This window comes from Hypanus sabinus, chromosome 2 (assembly GCF_030144855.1).
Source record: "Hypanus sabinus isolate sHypSab1 chromosome 2, sHypSab1.hap1, whole genome shotgun sequence".
In the NCBI taxonomy this organism is placed as follows: Eukaryota; Metazoa; Chordata; class Chondrichthyes; order Myliobatiformes; family Dasyatidae; genus Hypanus; species Hypanus sabinus.
In genome coordinates this window covers 123728576-123753032 of record NC_082707.1, presented here as the reverse complement: position 1 = coordinate 123753032, position 24457 = coordinate 123728576, and the positions used below count along the sequence as shown (strand labels likewise).

Here is a 24457-nt window from a genome sequence, read left to right as displayed (position 1 = left end):
GAGGTTTGTGAATCATTAATGCTGATGTGTCCGGACACTGTTGAGATGGGCAGCGTTTCTGTTCTGGAGAGAACCAATACCCTGCTGGTGCATTTGGGGGCCTGTTTGGAGGCATTGTCGATGCACCCAGAGTTTCAAGCTGCTTGTGCGGACATGTGTAGCAGCATTGGGCCGATACCGAATTCAAACAAGAGCCGGTGGTGGTACGACCTGGGGGAAGTATCTGAGGGTGAGACCCTCTTAGTGGATGCTGCAAAATTCCACGAGGGAGGGGAGTTGACCACTGAAGACACCTCGGAGAGAGAGAGGTTGCGGCGACTGGCCCCTGAAGCTGTGGAAGACATAGGCAGCATGTGTGTGGATTATATTGCGCTGAAGAGGCGCACTGTCAGTGACCAGAATATAGCCCTGAGGGCCAGAGAGGCGATGGCCTATCTGAGTGGTGCGAAGTGCCTAAAGGTGCTGGATCTGAGGAGTGGATGTTGCCAGATCCCGATGAGTGGGGCCGACAAGGAGAAGACGGCCGTTATAAATTCCCTAGGAGTCTTCTGGTCCGAAAAGATGCCACAGGGCATATCTGAAGCCCTTGCAACCTTCCTGCGGGGCATGTGGAAGACCATGGAGGATGTGGAGGAGTTTGGAGTTTTGGTGTATGTGGATGATCTCTTGGTATTTGGATTTGCCTCAGGAGAATATGAAGTGAGGTCGTTGCAGGAGCAGCAGAGAACTACCGAGTTAAAGTGTTTTCTGGACACGTGCCAGAGCTGGCGAAGGTCGCAGCTCATGAGTGACTGTCTCTACAGAATCAAGTTTGAAATGAAGACGGAGAGACTGGAGAAAGTTGATCTGGAAGAAGTCATGAGGAAGACAAAGCTGGAGAGAAGTGCAGTGAATACTGAACAGGAGGCTGAAGAGACTGCGGGAGCAGTGCAGGCCATGTGTTTCCGTTTGGAGAAGATCAAACAGCAGCTACCGATCACAGGAATGAGGATGAATACAGATTCGATGGATAATGTGCTGGATGTGTGGTACATGCTGCCTTTTGCTGACTTTCCCTCGATTGAGGAAGAGACCTTTGGCCCTTCTCCCACTGAGTCAGGTGTAGTGGGGAGGGTTAGCTGTGTGCAGTGGGGAGCATGAGTGAGAGGTTGAGAGAGGAGTTGGTAGTGGGCCCAGGGTATCCCCAGTTGTGTCCGAGCCTGAAGGGTTTAGGTGAGGGGGTATGGAGGTCTCAGAAGGATTAGGAAACTCCCAGATAGTTGGCCTATGTAGCGCCTGAGGAACAGGGCATGCGGTTTACTGTTTGGGGAGGAGATGTCACTTCTTGTGCTTGGGTTACAGTGTGTTGGCAGGAAAGGTGGCGAGTTATTTAATAGTCATGAGGACATGACTTTTATTTGGTGGGGGGAGAGTGTAAAGGGGGTTTCTTCTTTTTTCTTTGTTACTGTGTATGTAATCAAAATGACTTCTTTGTTTTGTTAAAAGCAGGAATGCTTCTTTGTTGCGAGAGAGTGCTGGAAGCTTGCTTGGGTTAAAATTTACTGATAATGAGAATTGTATTCCATTATAAACCAATTGGGATTAATGTTGTTCTTTCTTCTGAGTCTGTAAGCTATTGTTGGCGGGCTTTTGGGGAGATCGGCGCGAGGGGGTGAGAGAGAGAGGACGCGATGCGGTAAGCTGGGTGAGGAACGGACCCCAAGCGGGGGTCCGAGGCCAGGAGGTACTCCAAGGAGGGGGGATGAAGCTAGAAGTTCTTGGTTGACCACTTCGGAAGGTCCTGAGCTGCGAGTCGAGGAGTTCGGAGGGGATCGAATGGTGGCCAGAAGACTTCAGAAATTGAGCTCCAATGGTTGTGCATGAAGTGGTTTGGACTTTGATAAGTTTGGCGCCTTTTCTTTATTTTTTTTTCTTCATATATACTGTATTGTTCTTAATCACTTAGTTATAGTAACTTTTATAAATTGTACTCATTTAATCGCATATGGTGTACTGTCTGTTTTTGGGCGAGGCGGGGACATCACACAGCATCCACACCAGCTGATTACCCAGTCTGGCGGGGCCAAAGGCTGCTCCCCCTAGACGAGAACGAGCTGAGCGAGCCTGAGGCGACACAGGGGGTTACAGGGGAATAGTATTTTTACAGGAGATGGGAAAGAAAGAGGTACAGTCAAGATAGCCATGGAAATCAGTCGGTTTTTACAAGATATTGTTTGTCTCCAGAGATGGAGATAGAGTGATAAAGGAAAGGGGGAGGGGTGGCTGAAATTGCCCAAGTGAATTTAAGGGCAGGGAGGAAGTTGGAGGCAAAGTTGATGACATTGACAAGCTCAGCATGGGTTCATGAAGCAGCACCAATGCAGTCGTCAACATAATGCAGAAAGAGTTGGGAAACATTGCCAAGGACGGCTTGGAAAATGGAATGGTCCACACATACATCATTGTTTGTCATTTTTTCTTAAATTCTTGTATTTTTCCCAGGATAGCAATGGCCAATACCCATGGTCACCTGTTTAAGGAGAGTGGAGGACATTTTAAGGGAGATGTCAGAGGCAGGTTTTTCATACAGAGGGACGGGTGCCTGAAATGCACTGCTGTGGTTGATGGTAGGGGCTGATAGAATAGACACTAAGATAGACATGTGGATGTTAATGTAATGAAGGGCTAAACTGATCTTGATTCTGATTATGTTTATATCAGCCACACAACATTGTAGACTGAATGGTTGTACTGCTCTGTATTCTATGTTCCATCTTCATTCCCTGAGCTGCATGTATACTGGAAAACAACTGTGGAAATTTGACGCTGTTTTTTCAGCACTCTCTGCCCATAGTGTTATTATGTGACATGTTGTCATTGAAAGTCTATGTTCTGTTTGATTTCATGTACTCAGCCTAATCCACAGTACAGGTAGTTCATAAGTTAGTTACTACCTATTACACCACTGGTGCTTAGGGCGGCAATGAAGGTCCTCCAACTCTGACTGTCCTTGGCCATCTTTTCTATAGCGCCCCAGGTGTGGTTCAGGGTACTCTGACTCTACAGTACAGTGCCAAATTGTCTTCGGTCTTCTGTGTTTGCTCCACCCATCAGGAGTCCAGTGCGATGCTGTCTTGATGATACAGTTAGTCTCTCTTCTCATCACATTCCCAATCCATCTCCAACATTTCCTCATGATAGTCCTTTAACATCTTTGGACTATTTTTACTGTGCCCATGGTCTGTTTTTTTTTTATCAATTATGCTATTGTTTGCACTGTTGTAACTATATGTTGAACTATCTGGTTTTGTGCAGGTCTTGTAGATTTAGTTTTTGGTCTTGTTTGTCTGGTGGATTTGGAGCTCCTTTCCAGGGAATGCGCTAAGACGATAGCGCAATATTAATACGCAGCAGCCTCTCCGGACTCTGGATTGGGGATTGTCAAACGTTATGTGGATCTTCTGGTGTAGTCTGTTTCATCATATGCTTTTGTGATATCATTCTGGAGGAAAGTTGTCTCATTTTTTAACTGCATTGCATTTGTGGTTTCTAAATGACAATAAACTGAACCTGAATCTGAATGATGATTGTGGTCATGTCTTCTTGGTGACATTGAAGGAGTGGGGTGTGGTTGGAGATCTTTCTTGGCCAGAAAGTACGAAGCATCTTCCACAGGCTCCTGGTGTGGAATGACAACAGCTAGGCAGGAGTGTGGACAGAACACAGATCCGGTACAGCTTCACCTTGATGTGGATACACTACTTGGTTGATCCCCATATGTTGGTCACTGACCTGAGGATATTTCTAACTTTGCTGAGTCTGCACTGGACGTCGTCCTTGGTCCCACCAACCTGCCGAATGATGCTGCCCAGATAGGTGAATCTGCCAGTGCTGATTAAGTCGACAAATCCACTGTAGGTACTATTCAAAACAGGGCACTCTCACAAGCGTACAATGCAAAAGGTGAAAGCCAGTACACAAGCTAAATATTTCGCTTAGATAATCTAACAAATCCATTGCACTGTTGCTAGTGCTGTTTAATAGATAGATGCCAACTTATTTCCATTTTCTCATACAACATTAAATGAAGTTGTCATGAACTATGTGGTATCCCAGGGATGGGACAGATATAATATATATCTAAGTATAATTTCTGCAAAATGTTAGCTACTCAATGGATGGTGCCGGATCTATACCTGTAATCAGGGAGAAAATTATTAAAAATCAAATGCACTTCGGTCAAGTTCACACAAAGCTTGAGCTTTAATGTATATAAAACTAACTGCGTGATGGAAGAGGAGAGCTGAGCAAAACAGGAGGAAGGAGAAAACAAGAGGAAAAGATTATGATCAAAGCTCAAAAGTAAATTTTATTATCAAAGTAAACATATGTCTCTGCATGCAGCCCTGAGGTTCATTTTCCTGCAGGCATACTCGGCAAATCTACAAAATAGTAACTATAACAGGATCAATGAAAGATCAAGTAAATTGCAGGTGACAACCAACTGTGCAAATGCGAATATAAATAAATAGCAGTAAATACCAAGAACATGAAATAACAAGATAAAGAGCCCTTAAAGTGAGATCATTGTTTGTGGGAACATCTCTGTTGATGGACAAGTGAGTGTAGTTTGCCCCTTTTGTTCAAGAGCCTGATGGTCGTGGGATAGTAACAACTGAGAGGAAAACAGAAAGGGAGACAGATGTGAGAGGGGGTTTGGGAAAGGGTGAAGAAAGAAAAGGAGGAGAAAGATGAGATAGAACTGGGATAGAGGGGAGAGGGTGGAAAAGGGAAACACAGGGGTTCCCCACTGATAACAGGTCTCCCACTGGAAAGCGGAGCTGTGCGTCATTATTTGCCAGTGACATTTTCTCCATTACACCATCATTCAGCTTATCTCTTCTGGTTGCCAGTTTATTGTTCTCCCTCTTGTTCACATTGGGGTCATAGTTTGATAATCCCCAGCTAAACCAGAATCCCAGCACTGAGGTGTCAAGACAGGGGAGAAGTGACAGGCTGAAGCTGGGACATGACAAACTCAGCCAATCAGAGTGGGACCTGCTTAATTTTGTTGCTTACCAAATCAACAACATGCATAAGTAGGCAGTTCACATGAGAAGGAGAAACATTATTATTCTTATAAACATATCCACTTAATATTGCAATTCAGCCAGATATGGAAAACTCACAGGTCCTAGAAATTCGATGCTTTTGGAGGAAGTGTGAGGATTGAGACTGTCAGCAGCATGATCGACCTTTCTTACCACATAACCTTCAGCCTTACTATTCTTTCCAGATATCAGCAGGAGTTCGGATGTGGGATCACGTGCGGGGACAGAGATGAAAGGACCTGCAAGGACGCAATTCACTGGTGGATCCCAGTACACCAATGAAACAAACAACCAATAAAATGGCCTCAATGACTCTGATGATCAAGTATAATTATATGCACAGAATAAATCCTAAATATAATAACTCTAGATGATGGATCATATGGTGTAATGTCTTTGCCTTCCCTCCTGGCTCAATGCTGAAGGTATTCCAGCCCCTAGGAAACCCTACGACCTCAATGACTATCATCCACTATGAAGATGACCCTGAATCTTTGGCAACTGATAGAATCTGCCAGTCTTCAGAAACTTAGCTACAAACCTTGGGTCACCCAAAACCAGGACTATGCAAGTGCATAAATCATATCCGGTAGCACGGGCTGAAGACTTTAATTAGTCTGTGTCTGTTCAAAGTTGGGGCATAGTGCACAAGCTAATTGGACTCAAAGAGTCTCTTAGGGGTGTAAGCCTGTAAATTTCCTAGCAAGTTATTTCAAGACTCTAGCACCTTTAGAGGAAGAATTCCAATGTTTTTCCCCAATTCTATTCTGAAGCTTTTCAACAGCAACAACTAAGTCGGAGAGCTGTAAGAGTGTCTAATATTAAATCCCATGAGGATTGGCTTCAGTGTTACATTCTGCATCATCTTTATCAGTGTGAAGGTATGTAGGGGTTGGGGAGTAAGGATCATTCACAGCTTTCTGTGCACGTTAGCATCTTAGATGTGAAAAATAGCTACTGGCAGATCTGAATGTGACTGGGGAATGGGTCTCATGGTTAACACTGATAAATATGGTGTTAGCTGTGTGGATACAAGGAAGGCTGTGCGGCAATACACTACAATAATTTCAAGTTGTATTCAACCAGTGTCTCAAAAGTACTGCAAAAGAAGTTAAGGGTGTTCAGGAAGAAAAAAGAAGTAAAATACTTTTACTATAGTGTAATCGTATAAGCCTTGATTATCTAAAGTATTGTATCCAGATTTGGTTTCCATATAGAGCTAGGGGGTGATTTAGAAAGCCTGCATTTCCATGTGAACCATGATTAACAAAGTGTGCTCGGCAGCTTTCATTTTAACTATAAGCAGTGACCTGATAGGGCTAAATAAGATGACAAGCGGCATAGATAATGTAAGTAGTCAAAATTCTCTTCCCACAGTAGGGGCTATCAAAAATAAAAGGACATAATTTTAAGGTAAGAAGTAGAAAATTTGTAGGGGACCTTAGGGGAAGGGTATTTTTTTTTACAAGAGATTGGCTGATATCTGGAATGCACTGCCGGGTGAATCAATATAACCACTATCTTCAAGTGGCATTCAGACAGGTACTTATGGTAAGTAAGAAAGGCTTAGAAGAAAATGCCAGAGTTGTCTATGAAAAGGAACTATCAGTTAATGTTTATTAAAACATCGTCTATTTATTCAAAGGTTACTGTTTATTCCACTCCATAGATGCTGCGTGAATTACTAAATTCCTCTGGCATTTTGCATGTGTTTCTCTGATTACCAGCATCTGCGGAATCTCTTGCTTGTGTTTATATTGAGGTGGTGTGGTAGCATAATGGTTAGCACAATGCCTTTACAGTACTGGTGGCCAGGGTTCATTTCCCACTGCTGCCTGTAAGGAGTTTCTACTTTCTCCCCTTGACTGCATGGGTTTCTTCCGGGTGTTCCGGTTTCCTCCCACAGTCCAAAGACGTACCAATTGGTAGGTTAATTGGTCATTGTAAATTGTCCTGTGATTAGGCTACAGTTAAATTGGGGGATTGCAAGCTGGCGCAGCTGTAAGTGCCAGCAGGGCCTATTCAACGCTGTATGCCAGTAAAATGAAATAACGTAAAATATATATAAACATAATGTGGGCATGTAGATGGGCAAAACTGATAGGAATGGACAAGATGGGCTGAAGGGTCAGCTTCTGAGCTCTACACTCTATGATTAATTCTACTGTAAATTGAGGAAATTGTGAAATGCTGATTTTATTGAGGTCTTTAGAAGGATTAGATTTTGTCAGTGTGAACAAGTTACTTGAGCTCGATGGGATTGAAAAGTCAGGAAATCTGAGTTGCAACCCCAGCAGGAACCCATTCAGCTCACTATGAATGCATTGGTGAGCTACACAGCTAGTCTACCTAATCCCATTTTCTAAAAGTACACCAGAACTTTTCAAATGTGACAAACACTTCTGTCTTTCCCACGTTTTTGGGCAGTGAATTCCAGACCCATATCATTCTCCAGTAGAAGAAGTTTTCTTTCGCTGCTCTTATGACTCTCCTTGTGTAATTTCATCCTGGATTTCCTCACTTGTCGACCCCAGCAAGTTCGGAGTGGCAACTACCTCTCCTCTACGATCTCCATCGGCACAGGTGCACGACATGCCAATGATTCAGTCCCCTGCTCTATTGGCTTTACACCGAGGAACTGTGTGGCTAAATACAGTACCAAAGCCATATTCAAGTCTGCTGATGGCACCACTGTTTTAGGTCGAATCAAAGGTGGTGACGAATCAACATAGAGGACGGAGATTGAAAATCTAGCTGAGTGGTGCCATAACAATGACCTCTTACTCAATGTCAGTAAGACCAAGGAGGTGATTATTGACTTCAGGAGGAGGAAAATAGAGGTCGATGAGCCAGTCTTCATTGGAAGATCAGAAATAGTGAGGTTCAGCAACTTTAAATTCCTCAGTGTTATTATTTCGGAGAACCTGTCCTGGGCCCAGCTCATTAAGTGCAATTGTTAAGAAAACACAACAGCACCTCTGCTTCTTTAGGCATCTGTGGAGGTTCCCTGGAACATCTAGACATCAAAGGTGCATACATCAGGATGTTCTTTATCGACTGCAGCTCATCATTTAATATCATCATCCCCTCAAAACTAATCAGTAAACTCCAAGACCTGGGCCTTGATAACCCCTTGTTCAATTGGATCCTGGATTTCCTCAACTTGCAGACCCCAGCCAGTTTGGATTGGTAAAAACATCTCCCCCACAATCTCCATCAGCTCAGGTGCACCACAAAGCTGTGTGCTTAAACCCTGGTCTACTTGCTTTACACCTATGACTGTGTGCCTAAATACAGCTCCAACATTATATACAAGTTCGCTGATGACACCACTGTTGTGGGCCATATCAAAGCTGGTGATGAATCGGCGTTCAGGACGGAGACTGAAAATTTGTCTGAGTGGTGTCATAAGATCAACCTCTCAATCAATGTCAGTAAGACCAAGGAACTGATTGTAGACTTCAAAAGAGGGAAAGCAGAGGTCCATGAACCAGTAATCAACAGATGATTAGAAGTGGAGAGGGTGAGTAACTTTAAATTCGTGGGTGTCACTATCTCAGAGGACCTGTCCCAGACCCATCATATAAATGTAATTGCAAGGAAAGCACTTAGGAGTCTGCGGAGATTCAGCATGTCATCAAAAACCTTGACAAACTTCTATTGATGTGCTGTGAAAAGTGTACTGACTAGTTGCATTACGGCCTGGTATGGGAACACCATTGCCTTTGAGTGGAAAGTCCTACAAAAGATAGTGGATTCGGCCCAGTGCATTACAGGTAAAACACTCCCAACCATTGAGTACATCTACATGAAACACTTTTATAGGAAAGCAGCATAAATCATCAAAGATCCTCAACACCCAGGCCATGCTCTTTTCTCACTGCTGCCATCAGATAGAAGGTACAAGAGCCTCAGGAATCACACCACCAGGTTCAAGAACCGTTACTGCCCCTGAAACATCAGGCGCTTGAACAAAAGAGGATAACTACACTCATCTATTGAGATGTTCCTACAACCGATGATCTCACTTTAAGGACTCTTTATCTTGCTATTTCATGTTCTCATTACTTATTGCTTTTTATTTATATTTACATTTGCACAGTTTGTTATCTTCTATGCTCTTGCTCTTTCATTGATCCTGTTTACAGTTACAGTTCCTTAGATTTGTTGAGTGTGCCCACAGGAAAATGGATCTCAGGGTTATATGTGGTGCCCTGTATGTACTCTGCTAATAAGTTTCACTTTGATTTTTGAACTTTGAGATTCGGCATGACCTCTAAAACTTCGACAAACTTCTATAGATGAATGGCGTAAAGTGCACTGACCGGCTGCATCATGGCCTGGTGTGGAAACACCAATGCCTTTGAGTGGAAAGTCCTACAAAAGGAACTGGATTTGAGCCAATACATCACGGGTAAAACCCTCTCAACCATTGAATTCACCTACATGATATGTTATCGTAAGAAAGCAGCATCCTTCATCATTGCCACCTCCCAGGTCATGCACTTTTCTCACTGCTGCCATCAGGTATAAGATACAAGAACTTAGGACTCACACCAGGTTCAAGAAGAGTTACTACCCCTCAACCATCAGGCTCTTTAATAAAAGGGGATAACTACACTCAAATTCACTTACCCCATCAACGATATGTTCCCACAACCAATGGTCTCACTTAAAGTACTTTTTATCTCAATATCTCATGTTCTGATTGTGTATTACTATCTATTTACATTTCCATTTGCACAGTTGGTTGTCTTCTGCACTCTGGTTGATCTTTCACTGATCCTGTTATAGTTACCATTCTATAGATATGCTGTTTGTCTAGAGGAAAATTAATCTCAGGGTTGTATATGGTGAAATTAGAATCAGAATCAGGTTTAATATCATTGGTATATGTCATAAAATTTGTTAACTTACATGACATACATGTAATTTGATAATAAAATTTACTTTGAACTTTGAACATTAATACCATCATTTTTGTAGTGTATTTAACATTTCATAATATTAAAAATATATTATTTGATTAATTATTCTTTGCTTACATAATTAATTACAGGTTATATGTAAGAAGTACATGAATGACATACATTATTACACCACCACGGCATATGTTGGCACCTTGCTAAAGAAAAACTAGGAAGACCAGTTCATCCCGTGTCCTATTTTTCTTTTCATTAGTTCTGGAAGTTACAAAGCATACAATTTTAAATTGCCATCCCTTGGTTTCTGAACCCTCTGTCCAGTGGAATCGTATTTACTTAGGTGTTTCATGATACATGACCATTGTCTCCTCATTTTCTTCTTTCAAAGGAAGCAACATCAGTGCCTTTAACCTTTCCAGTCCTGGCAAAGTAATGTCCCTCTGAACTCTCTCCAGTCCAATTGTACCTTTCCTGTAGCGTGGCCCGGAACTGTGCACGTTTCAAACTGTGACTTAACTAGTGTGGCTTAAAGACCTAGAATAACACGATGTTCTTGTATTCAGTGCCTGTTATAAATGAAAATAACCAAAATGCCTTTTTATCTATTGATCAGTCCTGTTGGCTTTCAGGATCTGTAGACATATAGTTTAAGATTGTCTGTTCCTGAACACCACTTAGCTTCCTCCCATTTATTGTACATTCCTTTGCCTTGTTCCAACTTCCCCAGATACATTACCTTATGCTTCTCTGGGTTAAGTTACATTTATAATTTTTTCTGCTCTATTGGATAGGCCATTTATATTTTAATACACAGTTGCATTAATAGACTGCAGATTAATGGATAAATACAATTTTGTTAACATATAAGGCAAGCCAGCAGTGAACTTGGACACGGGCATGTAATGCTTAATTTAGGAACAATAAGAATTCAGTCAGCACGTTGTGCAGCTTCTCATACTATGATGACAGACTAGTCCTTGTCGGGACACCAGTCAGACCAGTCATAACACTGGTTACTTTTGCATGCTTAAACTCCCAGACATTGTGCTTTGTTGGGTCTGATTCCAAGTACTTCCCACCATTATACAATCCCTTGGAAGATTTTATTCCCGGGCAAAGTCAAAGTCGAATATATTGCTGTTTACTCAAGTATGTACAGGTGTAATGAAAACCTTACTTCAGCGGTATCACAAGCACATAGTCTCTGATACACAGCATTCACAAGACAAATGTAAATTATACACACTTTTGCAAGAAAAAACACAATTAAAACAAAAAAAGTCATTGTGTCTATGTATGCAGCTCAGAAATATTATTCTGTTAAGGATGCACTTCGATGGAATAACTTTAATTTAATAACAGACATCGGATTTTGTCAATTAATGTGTGCAGTCACCTCCCATATTTTTGGAGTGGACGAGAAGGTGTGCAGAAAATATCTTTCCAACACTTCAGCAGGGTGAGAAGAACAGGATAAGTTAAAAATCTCCTTCTGTGTCCTTGTACCTGGGGGAGAAGACGGCCAACCTCCTTCTGCTCACAACAACTTCACCCATCATCCCTGACTGTGGTCATTGTGGCTTAAGCACTAAGCAAATTAGAGAAAGCTTCACACCAAGGCCTTGGGTAGAAAATTCTCTTGCTGGCTTTAAGATCTCTCTATGACATCACCTCTACACACTCCTCCAACCTGCAGGTCTCAGAAACCTTTACACTCTTCTAGTACTGGCCTCAGTTGTCTACAGAATCTCATCCATGGAATTCCTTCCTGAAACCTGCTATATAGTTCAAACGCTCCTCTTTTTGAAATATTCCTTAACTGTTCTATCATTTTCAGCTTGGTGTGAAGTTTTCTCTCATTTGCTTGGTGCTTAAGGATGGTTTATTATGTTAAAGCTCTTTAAGCCATTGCTTTCACTAGGCAAAAGTATGCATGGTAAATATTGAAGCTGGCTTTTCCTAGCATCATACAGTGAAATCGATACACCTCAACTCAAGATCACTTGGATGGAGAGGCCAATTTTATTCTTGCCAAATTTGTTGATGATACAAAGATTGATAAATTAACATACTGTGAGGAGGTAAAAAAAACATGTAAAGGGATAGAAAAACATTCTACTTCTTCAGAAGGCTAAAGAAATTCAGCGTTTCCCTTTCGACCCTCAACAATTTTTACCAATACGTTATAAAAAAGCATTCTGTCTGGATTCATGTTGCAACTGCTTAAGAAACACCAGAGAGCTGTGGACACAGCTTAGCACATCACAAGAAACCAGCCTCCTCCTTGGGCTCCCCCTGCACTTCTCCCTGCCTCATTAAGACTAAAAAAGACCACACCCACCCCAAATATTCTCTCTTCTTCCCTTCTCCCGTCAAGCAGAAGGTATAAAAGCCTGAAAGCACATGCCACTAGGCTCAAGGATAGCTTCTGTCTTGTTCTTGTAAGACTTTTGAACAGTCCCCTAGTACAATAAGATGGACACTTGACTTCACAATTTATCTTGCAATGGCTTTCACTTTACTGTCCATCTGCACTGCATTTTCTCTGTATTATTTTAATTTGCACTCTTTTGTTTTCCAGTGTACTTCCTCAATGTACAGATGTGATGAGATGATCTGTATGAATAGCATGCAAAACAATGTTCTTCACTGCACCTTAATATATAGAATATGACAATAATAAATCAATTTCCAAATTTATCAGTTTGAGTGAGTGGGCAAGGACTCGGCAGCTGGTGCCTATAGTAGCAAGTTGTGAGGCCTAGACTTTGGATGAAAGAATGAAAGAACAAATTTATTATTTAAATGGGAGAAGACTAGAACATATTGTGGTATAAAGCGACCTAGGAAACCAAAAGCATGAGACACTATGAGTTGGGATGTAGGTGCAGCATGTTATTGGTTGCCCTTCTTTGCAAAAGGTATGCAATATGAAAAATGGGAGCTATACAGCACCAGCCAGTCCTTGCTTGGAGAATATAGACTGCAGCTTTAAAGGTTTCAAAAGTATACTTAATGTCAGAGAAATGCATACAATATACATCCTGAAATGTTTTTTGTCTTCACAACCATCCACAAAAACATAGTGCCCCAAAAAATGAATAACAGTTAAATGTTAGAACCCCAAAGTCTCCCCCCAGTTCTCCTCCCTCCTGCGTGTAAGCGGCAGCGAATCAACAATCCCCCCTACTCCCACCATCAAGAAAAAAGCATCGGCACCCACCACCGAGCACTCAAGCATGAAGCCAAGCAACAGCAAAGACACAGACTTGCAGTGAGAATCAGAACCAGGTTTATTATCACCAGCATGTAAAATGAAATTTGTACTCCAGAGACTACTCGTTCACCCAGTATTCAACACACCACAGGCTCTCTCTCTCCCTCCCTAATAAGGGAGAAAGAGGTGTCTCTGTTATAGTCTTCATATTTAAGGAAGGATATCTTTGCTTTGGATGTGTGCAAAGAAGGTCTTCTAAATTGATTCCTAGAAGGAAGAATTTGATTTATGAAGAGAGGGTGAGTAGATTGGGCTTGTACTCATTGCCAGTACCTGCGGAGAGAGATAAATGTTACATTGGGATGAACTTACACTAAACCGGAATGGCTGGGTATCTGAAATTGGCAAAATCAATGTTAACACATTCTAGTTCTGATGTATGGTCATTAACTCTTAAAACATTGATTCTCTTTCTTCCAGCATAGCTATCACCTAGATGCTGAGCACTTCCAGCGTGTTTTGTTTTTAGTTTGTATTTCCAGCACTGCAGTGTTTTGCTCTCCATCTAATTTACTTTCTACTAACTCAGTGGTCATATCTTACACCAATGATGGATGTGTTACTTAATCTCTGTGGGTCAGGGGCGGTGAGAGAGAAAGGTACATTTGGGGCATTTAACAAACTCTTAGATAAGCACATGGATTGTAGAAAAATAGAAGGCTATATAGACGGAAAGATTTAGATTTTAGAGTAGACTAAAAGATTGACACATTATGGGCCAAAGGGCCAGTACTGTGCTGTTATGTTCTATGTAGATCCAGATCTGACGTGAGAAGATCCTTTTTGAGAAGCTCTCTGGGATTGCAAGTTATCATCTCCTCCCAAATGGTTATCACCCGAACTCTGAATACACTCATCAACAACAATTCAGCATCCGTTGAAAGGTCAATTAATTAATTCTAGGTGCTTGCATCTCTTCCCTGAGGTGTTTGTTCCAGACAGTCAACACTTGATCACTCAGTCCTTGTCCACTTCCATCTCAGATCCTGTCTGTTGGTTCTCCTGTTCAGGACAAGGTGAGAGTTTGCCTTGAACAAAATCCTTCTGAAGCCTAAAAGTCAAGTATAGGCCCTCTCTTTTCCAGAATGAACCTGCGGTTTAAAGTTGGTGCAGAATAATATGACGGATATTACCCGATCTCCTCCATTTCCCTTCATATAATTCTACACTATCTCAGAATCAATACCCGGTTTATTATCACTGAAACTTGTGTTAGCTTAGTCCACTGCTCTTCTCTGTCTACACTTATGACGTATGACTAAGTACAGCTCAAATGCCATCTAATGACACAACTGTTGTTAGGAGAATTACGGATGGTGATTAGCAGACATGCAGGAAAGAGATAGATCAGCTGGTTGAGTGGTTTCACAATAACAACCTTGCACTCAGTGTCAGTCAGACCAAGGAATCAATTGTGGACATCAGGAAGGGGAAACTGGGAGAACACGCATCAAAAGATCAGCAGTAGCATGGGTGAGTAGCTTCAAGCTTCGGGGTGTCAACACCTCTGTCAGAATGCTCTACCATACCTCATTAGAAATTTGTAAGAGTCTTTGGTCACCTACCAAATCTCCTCAAGCTCCCATCAGTTTGTTGAGCCCAGGGTAGATCCTCTGAGATGTGCTGGGCACAGGAAAGTAAAGCTAACCCCTGAAAAAGGACTGTCGCGAGTTCTTCCAATTTCCCCTTCCTAAAGTCCGCAATCAATTTCTTGGACCTAACTGACACCTATCACAAGGTTGTTGTGAAACCACTCAACTAAAGCCAGAGAAACAGTAAGACCCAACTGCTTTCAGGACATGAGGCAAGAAAGAGACAATAGCTGCTACTAAGAAAGCAAAGGTGAAAAATATTTAACTTGGTGGGATTATCCTCTGGATTCACGAGCAGATGGTGGTTATGGACCAGAAAGATCCATGCTGATGCTAGGCAGGAAGCAATGAAGCCGCGGTCTTTTGTTCAGACAACACTGAGTTAAGTAGGGAAGAAAATCAACCCAGATTCCAGTTCCTAAATTCCTCCAATCGATTGCTGTTGATCAATTTGTGTAAATGCTTAAATTTGTATTACCAAATTGCTTCTGAAATTCCCTGACATTTTACTATATGATTGCAGGCAAAATAGTGAATTTAACTCCTAGAAGAAGGGAAATGAGATTTTGAAAAAGCATTAATAAACTTGAATAGAATCTAGTCCAACCACATTTAAACAAATGCTCTGAGCTCCAATATTACAAAAGGGAAGTACAAAAGGTACAGAAAAGATTGAAAAGAATATTAACAGAATTTTGAAGTTGTAGTAATTAGGCAGGGATAAGTCTCTCTTCCAGAAACACAAGGCTGAGATATAATTATGGATAGGATTGATGGGTAGATGTAGAAAAGGTTATTGAAACCAAAGGTAAAGGTCATACATATAAGACAATCCCAAAAATGTCAATAAAGACTATGAGAGAAATCTCTAACTAGTGAGAAATAGCTAGTGATAAGAATGGAACTCACTGTTAAATGGAACAGATAGGGCAGCAGAAGGGGAATTCAACAGTTGCATCAACGAATAGGGAAGATATGGCCATTGGTAGTGTGCGGTGGTGATTATTTAGCACATATAAAATGGGTCAAATAGTCTTTTTCTATGCTTTTATCTTCATGTTAAAGGCATTTTACAAATATAATTTGCCCTGTATAACATCAGATAGGGTTCCAACATTTCGGCTTTTGAGGTCTTGACTCCGTTTACTCTGAATTTCAGTTCTTACATCTCAAGTCTTTTCATGCTTTCCCCTAATATTTCATGTCTTTATGTAATTTTAATTTAAATGTTTTAAATCCTCTGTGTGGTCTGCCTTGGTCGAATAGCTGGCCACGGAGGGAGATCTTGACTTGACCTAAAGCGAGAGAGAGATTGGGACATACAACATGCGGGAAAACCACTAATAGATTCACTCGGGAGGCACCTAGCTCTGCACGATGAAAGAATGAGCGAGAACGTGTAAAAGAAAAGGCAAACAAAGAGTCACAGGAGGTAATCGTAAGCACTCCCCAGCCTGGCTGCTGAATTGTTACTCCGCGCCAGATCCCTTCTTGGAAATGGCTTGTAATCGCTGGTGTTGCTTCTTAAGGGAGACTTGGGCTGCATGCGAGTTGAATTATTTGTCAGTGGCTAAGACCGATTACCCAACGCGCGATTAATAACAGATTGATGTCGCTGGTTTGGCTGCGCACGGTATATCTCCGAGAAGACTCAAATAACACAGGCCCCATTGTGCAGTTGCACTCTCTGTCTGCGCTGGAAGGGAACTGCTGACGCAGGTATCTGCTACACTCAGCTCGCAGCAAGGCGAGCTCTTAAAGGCACCCCGCCTCCTTGCCACCACAGCGCAATTCTCAGTACTACTCACCCCGTAAGGGTCCTCAAGGGCTGGGGGGGGTGGGGGGCATTAGAAAACAAAGTAAGATGGAGGAAGAAGTGGTGTGGGGAGTTAAATTAAAGGCAAATAGGATCGTTGGTAGTGAGTGGATTTCGTCGGAAGGAATAGAGAAAAGGGAATAAGACATAAGGGGAACAGAGATGAGAACTAGAGGAAGATATGGGTGAAGGGTGTTAATAGCGATTGAAAAATAGAGTGAAGAAATAGAAGATAGAGAAGAAATGTGGAGAAAGGGAGCAGAGGTGGGGAGAAGTAGAGAGAGGTGGAAATGGCGAATGGAATTAGAGATGGAAGTTGAATAAAGGAATGTGGACAGAGAGAAATAGTAAACATGATAAAGTCTGCAGATGCTGGAAATCCAAAGCAACACACACACACAAAATGCTGGAAGAACTCAGCAGGTCAGGCAGTATCTGTGGAAAGGGCCAAGACCCTTCTTCAGGACTGAGAAGGAAGAGGGAAGATGACAGAATAAACAGGTGGCGAGAGGGGTAGGAGACTAGCTGGAAGGTGATGGGTGAAGCCAGGTTGGTGGGAAAGGTCTGGGTCTACAGAAGAATGGATCTGATAGGAGAGTACAGTTGTGCATAGAAGAAAGGGAAGGAGGGAACCCAGGGGGAGGTAAGAGGCAGGTGAGAAGTAAAAGGTTCAAGTGGGAATAGGGGAAGGGATGGAGATGGGGAGGGGGAGGAGAAATTGATATTGATGCCATCAGATTGGAGGCTACCCAGACAGAATATTAAGTGTTGCTCCTTTATCCCGAGGGTGGCCCCATCTTGGCACAAGAGGTCATGGACCAACATGTCAGACATAGGGAATGAATGGGGAGGGTGAAAATAGAGGGAACACAGAAGGGTTAGAATAGAGTGTAAATAGGGTCAAAAACCAATGGAGGAAACAATAGTGAAAATGGAGAAGGCAACGTAGATAGGGGAAGAAAAAGTGAGAGGGCAGGAGTAGGGAGTTAACGGGTAAGAGGGAAGTGGTAAGATGTGGAAATGGAGGGTGAACGAGAGACAGATAAATAGGGGAGGTGAAGAAGAGGAAATAGGAGCAGCAGTCAATTAGCACATGGCAAGGTCCCACAAATTTCTTTTAGACATTTGGGAAAAATACCAACTCTGTTACTAATAACAGAAAGACTATTTATAAAGTTTGTTGTTTCCCTCTTAAAAGCTTTCTTCCCTTAGAGAATATGCCGAGAGCTGATAATGCAGGTTTGACTGAACTTTGGAATGCATCAGCATTTTAATGGAAATCTTTCAGGTGTAGATAGTTTTGTGTACATCACCAGCTTGGGTAATGCATCCACTCTCACTCTGAACAGAGCAAGCTGTGAGCCCACCATTCTGAAATCTGTGTCCCGAGTTTTAGTGACTGTAACTGAGGGATATCTTTTCACCATGGGATAAGCATGATACTTCTGACAATGTAGCATTCCTTGGGTGATTCATCCTGGATCACAAACTGAAAATCTGCTCTGAGTCAGTGATAAATGTCCTACCATTGAGCTAAACATTGCAGGCTACTGAGAACTATAAAGAAATGGACTTGATACTTACAGAGTCAATTGCCTTCCAAAGTGCACCTGACTCAGAAATATATCACTAGTCCTGTATTGTCAATAAGACTAAAACCTGGAACTACTAAAACCTACTGAATGGTCTGGAGTGAGTGTTTTGAGGAAAATTCCATTTGTAGAAGAGACGACAATCAAAGGGCACAGACACAGAATGAAGAGCTGTCCCCTTTGAACTGGAATGCATAGGAAAGTTGTGAACTCAGTCAGCCCCATCATGGTCTGTAGCCTTCCCAGCATCCAGGGCATCTTCTAGAACCGATGCCTCAAAAAGGCAGCATCCATCACTGAGGGCTTCATCACCCAGGACATGCCCTCTTCTCATTGCTACCATTGGAGAGGAGGTACAGGAGCCTGAAGACACACACTCAATGATTCAGGAACAGCTTCTTCCATCTGATTTCTGAATGGACATTGAACCCAGGAACACTACCTCACTACTTCCTTTTTATTTTTTTGCACTATTTATTTATTTATTTATTTATTAAATATATATGAAACACTCTGGTTTCCTTGGCCGTTCCACCCCAAACCCCAGTTTGTGTGGATGCTGTGTAATTTGCTACCCTATTTCAAATTAATGCCCCAAAACTGCATACGATTAAAGGAATTATATTTATGAATCTTAACTAAAGGGTTAGTAAAGAGTAACAAAAAGAAAAGGGCCCATTTTAATTAAACAGTCAAACATGCACAGGTTGGAGCTCATCTTGAACTTCTCTGTCACTCACGCGCTGGGCCCGCGGTTAACGTGAACGCCACACCACCTTCCGAAGGTCGCTCGCAATCCGTCTCGAACAAACGGGTCCCCCACCAGATCGTATGCCATGACCGGTTCTCCCCAACGTCTTCTCTCTCCATCTCCTGCTGTACAAAAGCCCAAGACCAATGTTATTGCCCCTCACCAGGAACACCTCCCACTAATTGGATGGCACACATGCCACATCATCCCTTATCTTCAACAATAACCCAAACAGGCTGAAACCAGAACAAACAGCTCTTACAAAACTGACAAATGAAATACCTACAGCATAACAGTAAAGATGTGAACCAGGGCACTAAAAAAAAAAATATATATATATATATATATATATATTTACTGTAATTTACGGTTTTTAATTATTATGTATTGCAATGTTCTGCTGCCACGTAACAGTTCACAACATTACATGTGCTGCTGATATTAATTCTGGTTCTGAGGAGGAATTTCTTCAGCCAGTGGGTGGTGAACCTGTGGAATTTATTGGCACAGCAGACCCTAGAGACTAAGTCATTGGCTGTATTTAAGGCAGATATTGATAGATTCTTGATTGACAAAGAGGTTAAGGGGTTACAAGGAGAAGGCAGAGAATGGGATTGGGTGGCATGGTAGTGTAGTGGTTAGCACAACACTTTACAGTACCAGTAACACAGGTTCAATTCCTGCCACAAGGGTTTCCTCCGGGTGCTCTGGTCTCCTTCCACAGTTCAAAGATGCACCAGTTGGTAGGTTAATTAGTCGTCATAAATTATCCCGTGATTAGCTTGGGTTAAATCAGGGGTTGCCGGGCAGTGCAGCTCGAAAGGCTGGAAGGGCCTGTTCTGCACTGAAGCTCAATAAATAATCAGCCATGAATTACTGCCGTAGTAGGCTCAATGGGCAGAATGTCCTCATTCCGTGCCTGCTGTTATGGTCTCTATGGCCAGCAGTACTGTGTACCTACCTTCACTAGGACTTCAGAATCTCAATTCAAAACAGGCAATCCTGCATCTTGAAACAAAATCAAATATATAGACAGATAAAGTGCAAGCCTGAAGACACTGAGATAGATGGCTGAGCATTCACAGAAAAATCAGTTTTAACAAGTACCTTATGGTTGAAAGATGGTTCAGAAAGTTAAAAGATGGATTTCCAGAGTTTAACATTGTTTTAGGAACCTAACCAGAACAGTGGTTTCAACGTTACAGCCTAGTGGTATTTGCTAACCCTCACTGCAATGCAGTTGTGGCTTCCATTATTACACAGTCCCAAGATATCCAGCTCCAGAAATAGGTTTACAGTTAATTGCTGGGAGAAATATAACATCTCTGGGGGTGCCGTCTTCCAGGTGAAGTGTCAAACGGAAGCATCATGTGGGCTCTCCACCTCCATATACGAGGGGCGATTGATATGTTCATGGCCTAAGGTAGAAGGAGACAATTTTAGAAAACCTAGAACATTTATTTTTCAACATAGTCCCCTCCTACATTTACACACTTAATCCAGCGGCCGTGGAGCATACAGATCTTGGACCTCCAGAAAGTGTCCACAGATGGGTGATTGATAAGTTCGTGGCCTAAGGTAAAAGGCGATGAGTTATACAGCTCTTGTTACATGCACATGCAGTTCAACTCCTTGAGTGAAAATGCAGAAAGTTTGAAGTTAATAGCTCATCTCCTTCTACCTTAGGCCACAAACATATAAATCAACCCTCGTATATTGCAATGATGACCTCACAAAGTATTTCTTTGCTTGCAGAAATGCTTGGATTATTCTGACGTTTGGAACTATTAGCTAGCTGACCAGTTGAAAGAATGCCTGTGGTTCCCATGGACCAGCATATCACTGGTTAAGCAGCCTAATAGTGCACTTACAAATTCTCCAAGAGCTCTACAAATTTCATGAGAATCAATAGAGTGTGAAAGTCCCCAAACAATAACCACACGACAAAAGATATAATCAAAGGTGCGACAAACTACCACAAAGATTAACAAATGCGATTTGAGTAAAGGCAGAAGTCAAAGTCAAAGTCTTTGACCAAAAAGTTATCCCAGGATTTACATGAAGCCAACAGAAACTCATAGATTCAAACAACTTACAGTGCAGCAGGAGCACAGGGATTCATTTATATCTTTTGGGGTCAAGCATCAAGTCCAAGTTTGATCAGTTTAAATTGTTTTAGCAGCCTGGCACATTGTTGTTGTTCCAGGACCAAAACCAGTGCAAAGTGACACTCTGAGCCCTGTTCACAAATAGATTGCCAACTCTCCTACTTTACACTTCATGCCTTTCTGCCTTAGAAAATCAACAGCAGCTACAATGCCACAAGGACAGCAAATTAAAAACGCTGGCTAAGCCTCAAGGAACATTGGTAACAAATACGAATGCTTCCAACTCCATTTCAAGATGGCAGCCATTTCCCACAGGGTAGGTTTCAGGAAATGGATCCACACCTCCCACAATAAGCAAGATCTGCATTTTTATAACCTCAGCAAGTCCTGAAGTACTTCACAGCCAATGAAGTACTTTTAAAAAGTGGTGGCTCGTTGCAGTGTCCAAAATGCAGTAGTAAATTTGCAGTTCCCCAGAGGCCAATATAATAGTGAACTGAATTTTAGTCAGGTGAATTGGGGAAAGAAGACCTCCTGTGTTCTTTGAATAGTGGAGTCTCCTGTACCCAACCTAGAGACCAATATAGGCCTTCATTTAAGGCCTCATCAGAAGCACAGCCTCTCCCCAGTGATGAAGCTGGTGACAGCCTGTATTTCACAAAAAGGCATCTAGTGCGGATCTCAAATCCATGCGGTCTTACTGCGCGCACCACCAGTCAAGTCCCAGCTTTGACTTCTGGCACTCGGGTCAACTCCAACACATTAACCAGCACTCTGCTTTATATTGGTTCACCCAGCAGGAAATGAAAACAAGCAAACATGGGATCTCCCTGTGCAAATTTACCTGGCTAAAGCTGCCCACGTGAAAACTGCTTTATCCAATTTGAAGAAAAAGAAACACAAGAGATACTGCAGGTGCTGGGACTCTAGAGCAATACAAATCAGCAACAGTGATTACTGTGGCTCTAGAGCAGCAAGCATGGTCCACCTTCTAAATCAGAGAGCCATTCCAGCTGTGTAGCTTCCTGCAAATTTGCTAACGTCAGTGTTTTGGGCTTTTTGCTTGCACTGCTTCCACATCCTTGCCAGGAGTGCACCTGGCATATCAGGTGCATTGGCATGCTTGGGCAGAGCACCCTGCAGTGCACAGCAGCCTTGCATTCAGATGGACTGAGGAGGAAATACTGCAGATCATAATCAGAGCTATCAAAATAAAAAAGAAGTGGTATCATGCATTTTAGCTTGAACAACATATACAAATGCACTGTGTGCACACAAGCATCTGTGCATACACATTCACGAAGACAAACTCACTCAGAAAGACATGGTCAGACAAATATTAATACACAAAACATAGACCTACATGCATGTGCTTCATACACACAAAGCAGATAGGCACACACTCGTGCCCATATATATATATATATATATATATGTGCGCGCGCACGCACACCCACACACACACACACACACACACACTTTAGATCTTTAGATTCAGGTACATAATCTGATCAATGGTTTCTTGTCCTTGCTTAGCTAATATAATTGAATCACAAGTGATCTATATTTTAATGTCCTCAGCTTTGCTTCAGGTCTCTTCACTTACTTACCCAACAAAATCCATTAACAGTCTTAAAAGCTGCTAATGACTCCCTGTAACTGTTGTTATTTTTGGGCAAGCATTCTGGATTCCCACTAACCTTTTCATGGGAAGGTGCACCATATGTTGATTGTCTCCTGTCGCTGAAGGTATGCACATCATTCCTACCTGGAGAAACAAGGCAGCCATTCATGGATTCCTATTTCCCAGAAGGATGTACAGTACTGTGCAAAAGTCTTGAGCACGTACATATAGCTAAGGTGATAAGACTTTCACACAGTACTGCATTGGTCAACGTGGAGCTGAGAGTGAATCTGGTGGGAGCAAAGGATGTTGGGAATGGTGAGGGTGGAGCGGGATGGGAGGGGTGTGGATTAGGTGGGTGGGGCGGTGTGTTTGGCATGGGTGCAGACACCCAGCCCTGGAACACCAGGTCAGGCCATTTGATTCCAAAAACAAACAACAAAAAGAGTGACGGAGGCAAGGTCAATTGGGAAATAATGGTCACATGACAGGATAGCAGGGTAATAAAGGTCACCTGATTGCCAAATGATGACCTCATACTTGGGAGCCCCAGGGATTGTGCAGGAGGAACATAAGGATAACGCAAATCATGGAGATTACAGTGGAAAGAGGAAAGATTGTAGCCATAGGAAACTTGGGATATGTCAATTTGGTCACTCAGTATTCACAATGTGAACATAAATGCCATTTCGCTTGTGCAACTAAAAGAGTTTTATTGATTAACATTGGCTTACTGTGTCTTTGTAAAAAAGAAAATGCTGTTTCTTCTGCTCTGACCAATACATAGCTGCAACATTAAACTAGAATAGTTGATATTTAACTGTCCTATGTTAACAATGAAGACATCTTTAAAAGGCAAGGCCTTAAAAAGGCAGTATCCATCATTAAACAGCTCCATAGCAAAGAAAGCCCAGCAGCGTCTCTACTTTTTGTGAAGGCTGAGGAAAGTCCATCTCCCACTCCCCATCCTCATCACATTCTACAGGTGTTGTATTGAGAGCATCCTGAGCAGCTGCATCACTGCCTGGTTCGGAAATTGCACCATCTCAGATCGCAAGACCCTGCAGCGGATAGTGAGGTCAGCTGAGAAGATCATCGGGGTCTCTCTTCCTGCCATCATGGACATTAATACTACACGCTGCATCCGCAAAGGAAACAGCATTATGAAGGACCCAATGCACCCCTCATACAATCTCTTCTCCTTCCTGCTGTCTGGGAAAAGGCTCCGAAGCATTCGGGCTCTCACGACCAGACTATGTAACAGTTTCTTCCCCCAAGCTATCAGACATCAATACCCGAGGCCTGGACTGACACCTTGCCCTATTGTCCTGTTTATTATTTATTGTAATGCCTGCACTGTTTTTGTGCACTTTATGCAGTCCAGTGTAGGTCTGTAGTCTAGTGTAGTTTTCTCCGTGATGTTTTTTACGTAGTTCAGTCTAGTTTTTGTACTGTGTCATGTAACACCATGGTCCTGAAAAACGTTGTCTCATTTTTACTATGCACTGTGCCAGCAGTTATGGTCGAAATGACAATAAAAGTTGACTTGACTTGACTTGATTTAAAGATCGCATTACCCAGGACATGTTCACTTTTTGTTACTACCATCATGGAGGAGGTACAGGAGCCTGAAGGCACACACTCAATGTATTAGGAGCAACTTCTTCCCCCTCCGCCATCTG

At 42.3% G+C, this 24457-nt stretch overlaps 1 long non-coding RNA gene across 1 annotated transcript; it reads right to left on the bottom strand.

The window, feature by feature from the left end:
• Window positions 1-18885: 18885 nt before the first annotated feature.
• On the bottom strand, window positions 18886-23052 carry LOC132405381 (uncharacterized). The gene is made up of 3 exons (XR_009515842.1): window positions 22852-23052; window positions 20151-20461; window positions 18886-19168 (listed from the first exon to the last, which is right to left on the bottom strand). It is a non-coding gene; the product is annotated as an uncharacterized LOC132405381 (long non-coding RNA).
• Window positions 23053-24457: the final 1405 nt, after the last annotated feature.